General features: G+C 33.5%; 1 protein-coding gene across 3 annotated transcripts in view; it reads left to right on the top strand.

The window, feature by feature from the left end:
* Window positions 1–14,465, top strand: part of LOC126726348 (uncharacterized) — a 67,658-nt gene that overhangs the window by 40,177 nt on the left and 13,016 nt on the right. Inside the window, exon 10 of one of the 3 annotated variants that reach the window (XM_050431648.1) lies at window positions 3,174–3,186. The exons of the other annotated variants lie outside the window; for them this stretch is intronic. The gene's annotated coding sequence lies outside the window, so the exon portion shown is untranslated. Of the gene's footprint in view, window positions 1–3,173; window positions 3,187–14,465 lie in introns of those variants that run through there. 3 annotated transcript variants of the gene reach the window in all.

Genomic DNA, 14,465 nt, shown 5'->3' with positions numbered 1-14,465 from the left:
GCACTGTAGAAATCTCAAGAACTCCTGTAACCATTATCATCCAATATATACTAGAACAGAGCTCCTCGGATTGTGCCAAGGACAAACTTTCTTGTACAAACTTGGTTCATTTCCGTTTGATTGCCTTGGAGACTCATTATAACTGCTATCCCATTCACTAAAGCCTAGTTCTTCCACCCACTCTCTACAAATTTATTGTACTGGGTTCATTGGGCCAGTATCCCATACATTTTGGGCCTGGGCTGAAAACCGTGTCCCTACAATAGTAAATAGAAATCATGATGATTTCAAGCATTCCTCTCTTTCATGGCTTGAATGGACTATTGCGCTAGATTGTTTGTAGCCAGAATTATAATTATAAACTATCTCTTATAGTTGGGTCCATGATGCTGATGAAGTCCACCCCCTCCCCCCCCCCCCCCCCCCTCCAAAAAAAAAGCTGCAACACTTGTGTCGAATTTATAGTATGACAAAATGGAAACCAGGACTTTAATAGTCAAACTCAAATAATTACAACACTGTCTTGGAAGGTTTGCCGGTTACTCTCCCCATTTATCAATATTAGCATTTGAGTTGAACTGTTATCTCTTTATTTCAGGTCAAGCAAAATTTTCCTTTTGGCTTCTACAACTTGCTTGTGGTGCCTCCTGTTTTGGCAATTATGAATGTGTTTTGGTTTTGGAAGATTGTCAGGGGTTTATTAAAAACTCTTTCTAAAGCAAGACACAAGCATTGAGCAGGCAATTTTCCTGCTGTGAGTACCTTCTGGTGAGTTAATTGATTGGAATTAGATGCTTTTTTTTTTTGGGTTCTTTTTTATTGTTTGAGATAGACCAAAATATTGTTGTGAATTGTATAAAAAAGATGAACTCAAATATGAATAGTGTTAAGAGTTATTTCTTATTATTTTTATATTTTCTTAGGGTCTTAAATTACCTTGAAATTTTTTTAATAGTCTAAATTATTAATGCATTGTATTGTAAAACTCATTATAAAATACCATGTGGTCTTACCTCCAATAATTATCACTCTTCCACATTCATGTCCATCATACTACAATTGCATCTTGCATCATTCTGTGAACTTCACTAAGGTTGTGTTTGGGAACTTAGATTTGGATTTGGATTTGAATTTGAAATTAATAGATTTGAAATCAAGGGATTTCAAATCCATTGATTTTAAAAGTTATTTCAAATCTAAGCATTTTAAATATTGAAAATTCTTGGTGGATTTGTCAAATCCAAATCCAAATCCTTGACCTTTTTTAAACTTCCCAAACAAAGGATTTGGATTTAAGCCCCCTCAAATCCAAATCTAAGGAATCCAAATAGGCCATAAGAGCATTTTGCAAAACTAATTCTACACTGATCAGAACAGCTTGCTTACAAAAAAAAAAAAAAAAAAAAAAAAAAAAAAAAAAAAAAAAAATCTAATGCACAAGTTAAGCCCCCCCCTCCCCCCCCCCCCCCCCCCCCAAAAAAAAAGAGGAGAGAGAGAAGGCTTTGAAAAGGTATCATTGAAGCACATATCTAAACCATGAAGGAGGAGGCATAGCAAGTTGTGCTACTGAATCAGTCTAGGAGAAATTAACAATGTGAGAAATGACATGTTAAAATTAAATTCCATCAATCTTAAAAATTTTCTAATTATTCCTTACAAAAAAAACTTTGGTGATGCAATGCTTCGATTTTCTTCAACCTTATGAACACACCAAACTCAAGCCTTGCTCTTGTTTGTGTTGTTTTCTTGGTTATGACATTGAATACAAGGGATGTAGATGTTACGATCATTTTTCTCGCAAGCTACATATTTCTCAACTTGTGAATTTTTTAGAAACAAGCGTTTCTCGAACCTATTCAAGTGCCATTTGCCCTTTACTTCTCATCTCTTTAAAATCCTCATATTGGTATTTTTCTTGAAAATTGTCCCTTTACTGAAAAAATTCTTTCTGCCACTATGCCCTTTCCAGCATCTCCCAACACATCAGTCATGAGGATTCTCGTAGCTCCTATATTTCATCTTGTCCTACTCGAGTAAGAGCATCTCCTCGCTATCTTACTTACCATTATTGCTATTATGCTCTTACTACACTTTGCGAATCCCACTCCTACCATGGGGTTTTTCCTCTAATCCTTTATGATAGACCGCTATAGTAGAAGAACTCATGCTTTTCTTCAAAATTGAACTTGGCATCCTGTTGAGTTGGCTCTAGAAAGTTTGTAGTTGGTTATAAATGGTTTTACGATATCAAAACTCAATTCGATAGTACAATAGACAGGTATAAAGCTTGTCTTATGGCTCAAGATTTCACCCAGAAGTATGGCATATATTGTGAAGAGACATTTGCCCCTATTACTCAACTTACATGCGCTTATTCCCTCCTTGTTATTACTGCTATCTGTCATTAGTTTCTCTTTCAGATGGATGTCAAAAATGCATTCCTTAATTTTAATGCCAATGTTATAGAAGCAATCTACATGCAGCCTCCTTCTAGTTTAGAGCACCCACTGCACATCGTCTATTGTCTTCAAAAAGCTCTTTATGGCCTCAAAGAAGCCCCATAGGCTTGGTTTACCAAGTTCAATACTACAATTTCACACCTGGCTTCTCCTCCAATCCTTATGACTCTGTCCTCTTTCTTCATCTCTCAAATAAGGTCTCTTGCTTTTATATGTCAAGGGACTCAAAACATTTACATATCCACTGCTTCGAACTGTAGTATCTTGGCACTCATAGCTATTTCTTCAGTTTTGAGGTCACTTCTTCTAATGATACCTACGATCTATTTCAAGCAAAATGTGCCCGATCATCTCTCATGTGGGTCTCATTGGTTATAAAAGCTTTCTGAGATGCCTTTTAAATCCAATACCAAGCTTCATGCCACGAACGGCGAGCCAATTCTTGATACTAACCTCTACAGACAATTAGTTGGCAGTCTTGTAGACATGATTGTTACTTGTCTTCATATTTCACATTATGTTTATTTTATTTTTTTTGAGAGGAAAACATAATGTGTACCTTGATAATCAATTGATGTCTACTCCGTGCTTTGTTCACTTTGTTGTTGTTCTCAGCATCCAACACTACCTCGAGGACACGTTAATGGGATTTTCTTCCCCTCTACTAATGATTTAGTCTTACGTGCCTATTCTGATGTTGACTAGGTTGACTAGGTAGGCAACCCCATTGAGTGTCATTCAACCACTGGATATTGCTTGCTATGTGATGCATTCAACCACAAGATAATATGATGTTGCTTAATCCAGTACTGAGGCTAAATATTGTACTTTGCCTGGCACCACTACTGAAATCATCTGGTTGTGTTATCTTCTCGAGGACATGGGAGTCACTATTTTTTCTATCACTTCAGTTTACCGTGATAATCATATTACTATTAAGTTTATTCACAATGATGTCTTTCATGAATGGACAAAAAATAATGAGATTGATTGACACTTCAACCATCATCATTATCTTCTTCTTCTTCTTCAAGTTTTTCTCCTAGTTCAACTTGTCTTTTTTGATTAACAGCTTGTCGACAGTTTCACCATGTCCCTTTCTCCTAGTTGCTTCTGCATGCTTCTCATATAGAATTTGGGAGAAATATTAGATCTATTAGGGCCCCTGGCAGGCTTGTTGTAAGGATCAAGCCTGGAAGACAAGTAATCTACTTCTACTATGATTATTACAGGGTTAGGCTAGTGGCGGTTCTAAAAAGTTTTTTTAGGTTGGTCATTAAAAACACTTAAATTTAAAAAAAAATTATTAATAATAAAACTTGAATATATTAACGTTACAAAATAAAAACATATTCAAATACATAAAGTTTTAAATTTTTTTTCACAAGTTTTCATATTTTAAAATTGTTGTGTGATATGATAGTTTCACTATTAATATTATCAGCTACATATTTTTTAATATACACAACCAATCAATTATTAAGCTACTGATCTCCTTTTTTTTTTTTTTTTTTTTTTTTTTTTTTTTTTTTTGTGAGAGAGTACTGATTTCCTATTTAATTACTAACATATTGCCTAAATAAGTACTAATATAAACAAAATACATTATTTTTTTGAAAAAATATATCACATAAATCCAACAAATTCGGGTAAAGATTAAAGCAAATACTAACAAACTAGCTATTTGAAAAGTGTGCATTTTTTTATATAAAAAAATAGCAATTTTAAAATATGCTAGTTGAAACACAATTTAAAAAATCACAATTAAACATTTGATTTGAGATTTTAGGCTAATATGTTTGTTTGAGCAATTTTTGAGAAGTGTTATGTCCACAACATTTTTGCAACACTTTCACAACAAAACTTAGGTAGTAAGTTTTTACTAGTTCTAATTTGAACTTACCACTGAAATTATTTTCTATTCATCAATAACAACCTGTTATTTAGGATTTGTTACAAAAATATTGTGAAAATGTTGTGAACATAGTATTTCTTGCAATTTTTTTTTCAACATTGAATGGACAAAATTTTTGGAGAGGTTAAATTTTATTTTTAATAGGCTCAATTGTTATTAAGGGTGTTCAAGTGTCTTTTTTAGAGTGGTCAAGTTTTTTAGTTTTTATTTTTATTTTATTTTTAGAGTGGTCAAAAGACCCATGTTAATTTAAAACTCAAAATTTTTTTAAGTTATATTAAAAAAAAAAAAAAATCAGGGTGGTCCTGTGACCACCCTGGTTAACACTTGGCACCGCTAGTGGGTTAGGCTAAGTTTTTCTATAAAATATCATTTGATGTACATTTTTATAATGTGAATGCTCAATATGCTCTCTTTTCACAAGACCCGTTAACATGGATGAAGCCAAGATTCCAAGTTAGGGGGGCCATAATATAAGCAAAAGAAAAAACAAGAAAAAACTCCAAATAAGCATCCATATAATATTAACCAATTATCAACTAAGATTTTTAATACATTAAAATGTAATAATCTACCAACAAAAACAAAATACACAAAATACATTGTTTATTAATATATTACAATGCAATCATCTATGAAAAGAGAACTCGATGATTTTTTTTTCTCTTCTTTTTTTTCTTTTGAAGTTTGGTTTGTAACTATTCGGGCTAATAGGTTTGTTAACTTCTTCTTCTTCTTTTTTAAGTTTTTGAGTTGAGTAGTTGCCAGTTGAGCTGGGCTGATTGGAGGGGAGGCCTAAGGTTTTGAAGATGGAGAGTTAACAACAAAAATGAAAAAATATATCCACTTAAAAAAAAAAAAAATCTTTGGGGCCGTGGGGGGTGGGGGGGGGGGGTGCGGCGCTTGGGTCCATGCTTGTTAAGAGTAAGGAAGAGATATGATTAGAAGGATAATAGTGGATAAATATCCATTAAGGGTAAGCATAAATCCATTCCAAAATGAGTAATATCACTTAAAAACCATTATATGAGTCTTAATAATATGAGCATAGTCAAGAGTCTTGTAATTCAACTAATACCTCCTAGTATTTCCAATGTCCCTTTGCCCAAAAATTGAATAATCTAAAAAGAGAAAAACTATTGGATTTTTACTTATAAATGGAAGTCTCATAGGGAACAAATAAAGATAAAGATCATGTGAAACTAATATGGCATTAGTGAACCTAAATCCTTGAATTTATACTTTTGGATTAAGTGGAGTCTTAATATCTTATAGGGAAAATATAATTTACTTTCATGTAGTTTGATACTATCACGATTTAGTTCACAAATTTTTAATTGCTATGTTTTAACCCTAAGATTTGGAATAAAATGAAATCTTTAGGATTCTATCAAAAGCACTTTGATGAGAATCACAAAGCATTCAAGGATCCATTGCATGTTCCAGTTGGGCCTATTACTAAAGCAAGATCCACGAAGATCAAAGAAGCACTTAATGGGCTGATTCAAGAGATTTGGGCTGATTCTAACGCAGGACATTCCAAGCTTGACCTAAAGAAAGATGAAGGTGTAATAAATTTAATCCAAGCTATTGAGGGCTGATCTGCTTTGATTGGGCGTGATTTATAGCGTGGATTAATGGCTGATTGACTTTCTAGCTCCATATTAGTTAATAGTCATTTTTCCTATTCTAGAACTTATAATTTTAGACCAAATCTACCTTAATTTTAGGCTTTTATTATTTAGAACGTTTTTTAGCTATTTTCCTATTTTAGATATGCTAATTTCAGACCAAATCAACTTTTATTTAGGGTTTTATTATTTACTACGTTTTTCATATTTTCTATTTTTCAGTCATGCCTTATAAGTAGCATGCACTCATTGTAATAGAGAATTATTGAATAAAAATCAGAAAAGGTGAGGCTTTGCTCTTCTTTTGGTTCTTCAAGAACTGTGAACTTATCAGGGATTCTTCCTTGTGGCGTTCAAACTTTATACCTTTAGTTCGTGATTCAATTATAATCATTGGGTCAAGGTGTTACTTATACCTTTGGTTCACGTTTCACTTATAAACGTTGGGTCAGGGTTTTCTATCAAAATCTGAATTTTAGCTTTCTTGGGCAAGTATTCCAATATTTTTGTTGGGTCTCAAAGCGTGTTGATTGAGGTTCGCAACATATTCCAATATTTTTGTTGGGTCTCAAAGCGTGTCTATTGAGGTTCGCATCACACTCTTAACGATTTTAGTTTAATCCAAACTTTAGAAAGTCAAAATGTAACAATTAAAAGGACTTCTGGGACTCATATTATAGTCAAACCACAATGGAGTAAGTTGTTTGTTTAAAAAAAAATGCAAAATTTATTAATTTGAATGAAATCTTAAATGTTCAATGTCAATCAAAATTTTAAGGGGTCAAATAAAACAATATTGTGAACTAAATAATGATAGAACCAAACCACAATACCTTATTTAGAGTCTTCTCACGGAATAATGAATAATCTCTCCAGCTCAATGCTACCGACACCAAAAATTTCACAGTACTTTTCGCAATAGTTGCGTTGGTAAGCTTATACTAGTTCTTATCTGAACTCATCACTGAACTCATTTTTTTACTTACCATTGACAATTTGTCACATTAGTTGAGTGCCAAATTTTTTATGTCTTTAGACTTTCTCATCTCTCCAATGATATCGCCCACTTTCCCTGAGGCTTAAACAATTGTGAGATGGCCCACCATTTTTTAATCATTGCACAAGGGTGGATCAAACAATGTGTACAATGAAACAATCAGATGGTAGACTACTATATAAAAGATAAGAACAAGTGAGTTGGGTCCAAACGTGTCAATTGTCATTCGGGTCTGCATCAACAGAGTTTCGCCCATTATATGAGCCCTAGCCTCCTAGCCTTTACTTTCAGTGTCAAATTGAACTCTATATGATCCGCAAATTCTGCACTCAGAAAACATAGTATTTGGAAGATTTTAGCAATTCAGCCTTATACTTTATACATGCAAAAAAGAGCAACTTGAACCTTCTAAAGTGGTATACTATGAGACAATGCCTTGTGTGTAGGATGCTACATTCGTTCCTGCAGGACAATCATATTGCCAAAACTTGAATTGTTAATGTTAAAGAGTTCTTAACATATATAGCATGAATCGTTGCCCTTGTATTAGTGGTGGCTCTAGGAATTTTTTTCAAAGTGTTCCTTAATAAGCATAAATTACACAATCTTATTTCTTTTTAGCCTTTAAGTAATTAGGTTTGATTCAATGTTATTAATTCCATTCCGTTCTGACCATAACGGTCGGAAAATATCGTGCCGGTAAACAAACCGGAACAGTAACCCACCCTATTCCACTTCGGAAAAAATTTCGGGTCATTTCGGTCTATTTTGGGTGTTTCGGTAAATACCGGCTAGCATGAAGTTTATGCTTAAAAAAAAAAAATTTTTTTTAAAACCAAAACAAATTTGCATTCTATAAACCAAAAAACCTCAAAAGGAAAAAAATGAAAAAGAAAAGAAATGAACAAAGGTACCTGTATAGCTAGAAAAAAATCGTATTGAGAAATTTGAGACTCAAAACTTGAGAAAGGACATTGCCGCACTGGTGTTAGTAGAAGACACAGAAGTTACGAACAAGGAGGAATGCAAAACTTAGATGTAAAAGCGTAAATGAAGATGTGATAAAATTTAAAAGTATGAAGTGTAAAAATTGAGGAGACAAAAGACGTGGTTAAGAATAAACAAGAAAAAATAATTAAAAATGAGAAGTAAGTAATATATGTCTAGTGAGGAAAAATAATACTGTAATAAAAAATAATAAAAGGTTGAAAATTGTCCACTACGAACCTATTAGACTTTTTTTTTGAGAGACTTTTAACCTATGGCGTCCGCTCCTGATAATAGCTCTTTATTATCAGACCAAGACACCAATCAGTTTTTGGTGTAGGCGGGGATTGAACCCCAGATCTCTTATACAACCATCAGAAATTTTACCAGTTGAGCTAACTGGAACCCACTAACCTATTAGACTTGTGCTGCCATTATCTGTGGAAACTCCCCAATATATTGTTAAGTTGCTCAAGTTATGGACCAAAATTTAATTTTATTGGCATAAAAAAAATTTAGGGTGGTCCCAAATTTTTTTTTTAAAGGTAAATAAATATAAAATTTTAAATTATTATATATATATATATATTTTTTTTTTTCAGGTGAGGATGGTCCTGGTACGCCATAAGGTGGAGCCGCCACTCTTGTATGATTGAATCTCTCTCCTTCTATTTGCTCCTCTCCGTAGCCTTCTTGTTCTTGACTGTCATGAAAATTACGTCTTAGGATTAATCTCGTGTTCAATGCAACGATGCACTCACATAGAATCTATTTGGATAGAACTTATTTTGCTGAAACTGAAAACTAAAAACTAAAAATACTGTAACAAAATAATTTTTAAATATGTAAATAGTATCGTGAAACCCATTTTTAATAAAAAATTTGATAAAAAATAAAATTTATGGATCCGTAAATAGTATATTCACACACTATTCACAAAAGACCGGTCAAAAGTTGCGGCTTTGTTAATGTACAATAACCACTTGTTGGGGGACACGCGTGAAAAAAAAAAAAAAAAAAAAAAAAAAAAGCAGGAAATGCAACTTGCATCCAAACTCCACCATAGTCACATGTCGTCCTGAAAAAGCAAATTGTACTACTAGTTGAGAGTGTGGACAAATTACCGAACAGTATAATAAGGCATATGATTCATTGAGCCCCCAAAAAATAAAAAGGCATGCATTTGATTCACTTTGTTGGAAAGTGCCTCGGAGAATGGGATTATTATTGTTTCTAAAGCAAAGGAACTGAATTTGGCTCGTGCCTCCAAATATATTTACCAAAAAGAAGGATACAACATGTGATAACTCTAACGATTGGTGCCCCGTTGAAATTTCACGAACCGACATCATATATTTCACAATCAATTTCTCAACTATTTATACAATATTTTATTAACAATAAATAATAAAATAAAATTCATATCATAATCAATAATATCTTATCAAGTCAATAGTTGGAAAATATATTGTGAAAAATTTTGTTCTGTCTTACTCTTGGAGGAATCTAAGCTCTACTACAAGAGTCACATGATGAAATTCATATGCACCAATTCATGCTGTTAATTCAATTGTAAATTTTGTTTTTTTTTTTTTTTTTGGTAATCTGGAAATTGAATTTTTTTTGTTTTACTCTTCAATGAATCTAAGCTCTACTACAAGAGTCCCATGATGAAATTTGTATACACCAATCCATGAAATGTTTTGTGAGTGTAAACATCCGCAGATACTACCAAAATAGCATCTGGCTCCTGTCAATTTTTACGTCATACTAGCTATAGCTAGCTGACGTACTTGGGATGACCACAGCAATAATGTTCGCTTTAATTTTTTTTTTTTGTTTGGCTGAAAATAATGTTCGCTTTAAAGGTAAAGCCTTTCAGAGCTTTTTAAAAAACGCCTAATGCAACAAAATCAACTCAGTGACCGCTCAAATAGCATGCCCTTGAGGACTCATCATTAATCAGCTCCATATAGTGCCCATTTGGCTGGAGCCCAATCTGAATAAACAAGAATATCCCAAAAAACAGGAAAACATGACAAACTAACTTTTGCCTCTACATAAACCATCTACTCCATAAAAAAGAATCCATGATTCAGTTTAGTTCAGCATTAGCAACATCATCATCATCGTTATCAGCAGCAGCATTTGAAAGGTTCGCTATACAGGAGAGATGGCGCCGTCACCCATATCCATCAATCGTGGCTAAGGGTGTCGGCGTCATTTCTCCTGCATAAGGAACCTTTCTTGTTGAAGAAGTTATCTCTGTAATTTGACAAGTAATGTGGAGCCAAAGGTTGGTGTTTTATACCCTTTTGTGTTGCTATATTTGTATCGTGCAACGTTTTTTTCTTTGTGTTTAAATGCTGCTTTTGCATGCCTTGTGGGAGTTGTATGTGCCTATCCAATTGCTATATATGAATTGATGTTTACATGAGCTCTGAGTCATGCGCAGGCTAGGTCACCCTTCTTCAGCTTTTGGGGGGAAAAAAATAGCCATGCAATATGTTATATGTGTACCCAGTACCCACATAAACCCCCGAAGTTCTGACTCATGCATGTCAATCAAAACGTGACCTTGAAAGGTGGTACCTAGTGCACAAGGCCAAAGCTACTCACATCTATAAAATTTGGAAAAGGTGATTACTTCTCCTATTTTTAGAGAATAATTCGACTTGAGCCTGCAACATACGGTTCTTGATGGAATGAACCTTTTATTGCAATAAACACATGACCTTGATTCTACCCTGTTCTTTTGACAACCTTAGCTTCAGCTGACTTTAAACATCTCACTAATGAAGATGAATTCTTCTTGTTGCTTGACTATCATCTGAAAAAGCGATTGAAGTTTCAATAACGAGTAGTGTTAAAGGTACAACAGTTTTACAATAATTCACAATAAAGTGTAGGCGACAAGTTATTATTAGTTCTCATTTGAGCCAACCATTAACATCATTTTTTTTACACATCATTAAGAACTTGTCATTTAAGCTCTGGTGTGAATTATTATAAAAATATTGTGTCTTGTAACTTTACTCTTCAATAATTAGTGCAAGTATGGTAAAACTCAAAGTATCGTAACTTTAATCTTTAGTGATTAGTGTAAGTATGGTAAAACCCAAAGTATATACTCTTAACATCTTTTTTACAAGGACAAAGACTCTCATCTTGAAAAAGTATTGGTAAGGACTTTTTTATTATTGTTATTATTATTATAAAAGGATTAAAAAGTATTTTTTTTACCTATTAAATTTTACATCTCACATAGAAATTGTAATTGTATGGTGCAATAGCTAATTGTACCGGCTCTCAATCCTCTCATGATAATTGGTTAGGTTTATGTCATGAGAGGTTCAAACCTCAGATCTCCGTAATAGACTTTATTAGTTGAGCTAATTGGAACCCATAAATTGTTAATGTTAAGACTTTTTCTTTTTAGGGGGATTTAATGTTAAGACTTGATTTGTAATGTTTTATATTTGATGGTTTATAGTGAGAAAAATTCTATATTCACAACATTTTCACAATAAATTCTAAGCGGTAGATGTTTTTAATTTCTGTTACGGATGGACAAAAAAGTAATTAAAGTGGTGATTTTAAATTAGAACCAGTTTACCGCTTATAATTTGTTGTGAAAATATTGTGACATAAAACTTCTTTTATAGTAATGCTCACTTTAATTTATTTACTAAAATAGTGGAATAAATCTTATATTTTTTGTTAATTCTTTTTAATATGGAAGTTTTTATTTTCGTGCCATGTTTTTAACTTAGGGTTTTTCGGGTGCATCGTTGGTTACCTAAGAAACACATACACGGCATAATGTCCACATGGTTGCCTGTGTGTCTGTGGAATGTCTGTTGGCAATTATTTATTTATAGTTTTTACAACATAGTGCAATCTGAAGTGTTGATCAAGCTTTAGGACTATAGAATTTTGATCAATCTCTCTCTTTCTCAATTTGAAATGCTAGAGTTTCTTATTTCTCTCGGTTTCGCTTTCTCACTACAATTTTAGTACTCTCTCAATCTATTTGATGTACTCCTTAGAGGCTTTGGGCTAGGCTAGTTGGTGCTCGTATTGGCTTGTCAATGATCCTCTCTCCTTGATGACAAACTCTATTAGCTACGAAGCTACTCTTGATCTATAATATTTTGCTTTGATAGAGGGAGAGAAAGTAGAGTAAATGAAAGGAATATGATTTAATGAAACTTGTTTGGATATTTTTAAGAGGGGAGGAGGAGGGATTTGAAGGGTTTGGAGGGTTATAACCTTTTTTTTTCCTCTTCTTGAGAATGAACTAAGCAAGGCTTGAGGAGATTAGAAAAAAACTGAAATGTCAATTTATATTATTTCTTTAAAATTAATAAAAATGAAATCATAATTGTCAATTTATATGAAATTATCCTCCTCTTTCTTCTCTATTTACTTAATTTTTAAAATATCCAAATAAAGGGGAGGGGTATGTATTTTCTTTACCCCTACTTAATTTTTAAAATATCCAAATAAGGTGGAGAGATAACTGTTCACCTCTCTTCTCATTTACTCTCCCCTCTTTCCCCTCTACTCCCCTTTTCCCTCTAAACTTCCAAATGTAGTGCAACTGTTTCTCCGCACAACTTCTCAACTCTCTCACATTCCTCCTTTCTAGTCCCTACCCATCAAGGCCATTACCCAAAGACAATTAAGTTAACATTAAAGTATCTATTAATTTATAGTACTATTTTATATTATAACATTAAAGTACAATATGTGCTTTATAGCTTGCATATGTTTTTAATAATGCGAGAGGCACAAAAAAATGATAGGTATTTGGAAAGTTAAGAATCGGTTACTGAAGTTAATTATGTTACTGAAGTCAAGTAATTAGTGAATCAAAGGGAAAAGGCAAAGTTGTCAAGATGACAGCTGTGAGGGAAGAGTTAGTCAAGAAGGAGGAAGTAAGTTAGTTAGTGAGGGTTGTATGTGATAGTATAAAAAGGAATTGTCAAGCATTGTACAAAATCATCTTAAAAGTAATAACACTTTTCTATATTCTTTTCCATGTTATTCTTCTACTCTCTCTCTCTCGTTCTTCTTCTCTCTTCTCCTTACTCTGTTAGTCTCTTAATTTTGGAGGACCTATTTCCCTCGGAGAAACTACCAAATTGTTAATATTGATAAGAACTAATGAGTTCCTATCACAAAAACCCAAAATTTTTACAACATTCCTAAATTAGCTTGCCAACTTATACATGGACCCACCATCTTAATTCTTTTCCCTGTTATGTAACTATATAGAACGTTATAAGCTACTTGACATGGTTTTAAAACCCGGACCGAACCGTATGATCCGATCGGGAAAACCTCGAATCGCTCATTTTTGCAGTTCTTTTAGCCTCAAGAACTGCTCTATGGGAAAAAAGCAGGGACCCGTGTGAACAACAGTCGAACCTCACGGTTCTCAAAACCGTGATCAAACTGCTTCTTATGGTTCCCTGCTTCCCTTTGAATATGAACCTAAAAAAAAAAAAAAAAAACACACACAGACACACACAGAGAAAAAGAAAAGAAAAGAAAAAGAAACACAATTGTTGGGAGTACATCATGTCTTCAGAAACTCGAACTGTACAATCCAAACCGAACCTTACGATTTGACCGGGGAAACCTCGAACCGCTCATTTTTGCAGTTCTTTTAGCCTCAAGAACCGCTCTATGGGAAAAAAGCAAGGACCCGTGCGAACCGCAGTCGGACCTCACGGTTCTGAGAACCGTGATCAGATCGCTTCTCATGGTTCCCTGCTTCCCTTTGAATCTGAACCTAAAAAAAAAAAAAACACACACACACACACACACATAGAAAAAGGAAAGAAAAAGAAACACAACTGCTGGGAGTACATCATGTCTTCAAAAACTCTACCACTACCATCTCCAGAGAAACATAGCATGTCTTTATGTTACTTCTTCTTCTCTCTTTAGAGTACATCACGCAGCTCCCTCTCTTCAGAAACTCTTCTCTTGGGCGAATCAAACTTTAAATTCTGGCTTTGTTCTCTGTCGGTAATGTGTGTGTGACACGATGAGAGTATGAGAGAAAGAGAGAGCTAGAGATGAAGAAAGAAAAATAAAAGTAGAGAGGACACGCTGTGTGGACCGTGGAGGAAGAGTACTAGAAAAATAAAAACAAGATGAGAGGAGTGGGTTAGTGGGGATGGGAATACATGTGTAGAGGAGAAAAAAAGAAAAGAAAAGGAAAAGAAACGTATGGATGCATGGAAAGAAAGTAAAAATAAAAAATAAAAATAAAAAATCACAATTAAATGTTACTATAATATTTTCACAATATTTCATAATAAATTTTAAGTAACAAATTGTCATTAGTTAATATTAGTGAGTAAAAAAATAATTTCAATGTTGGGTTCAAATTAGAACTAATAACAACTTTTTACATAAATTTTATTGTGAAAGTATTGCTAAAAATGTTATAGACTTCTTCT

The sequence above is a fragment of the Quercus robur genome, chromosome 1 (assembly GCF_932294415.1).
Source record: "Quercus robur chromosome 1, dhQueRobu3.1, whole genome shotgun sequence".
In the NCBI taxonomy this organism is placed as follows: Eukaryota; Viridiplantae; Streptophyta; class Magnoliopsida; order Fagales; family Fagaceae; genus Quercus; species Quercus robur.
The sequence above is the reverse complement of the archived record's forward strand: the minus strand, read 5'-3'. Positions and strand labels throughout refer to the sequence as shown.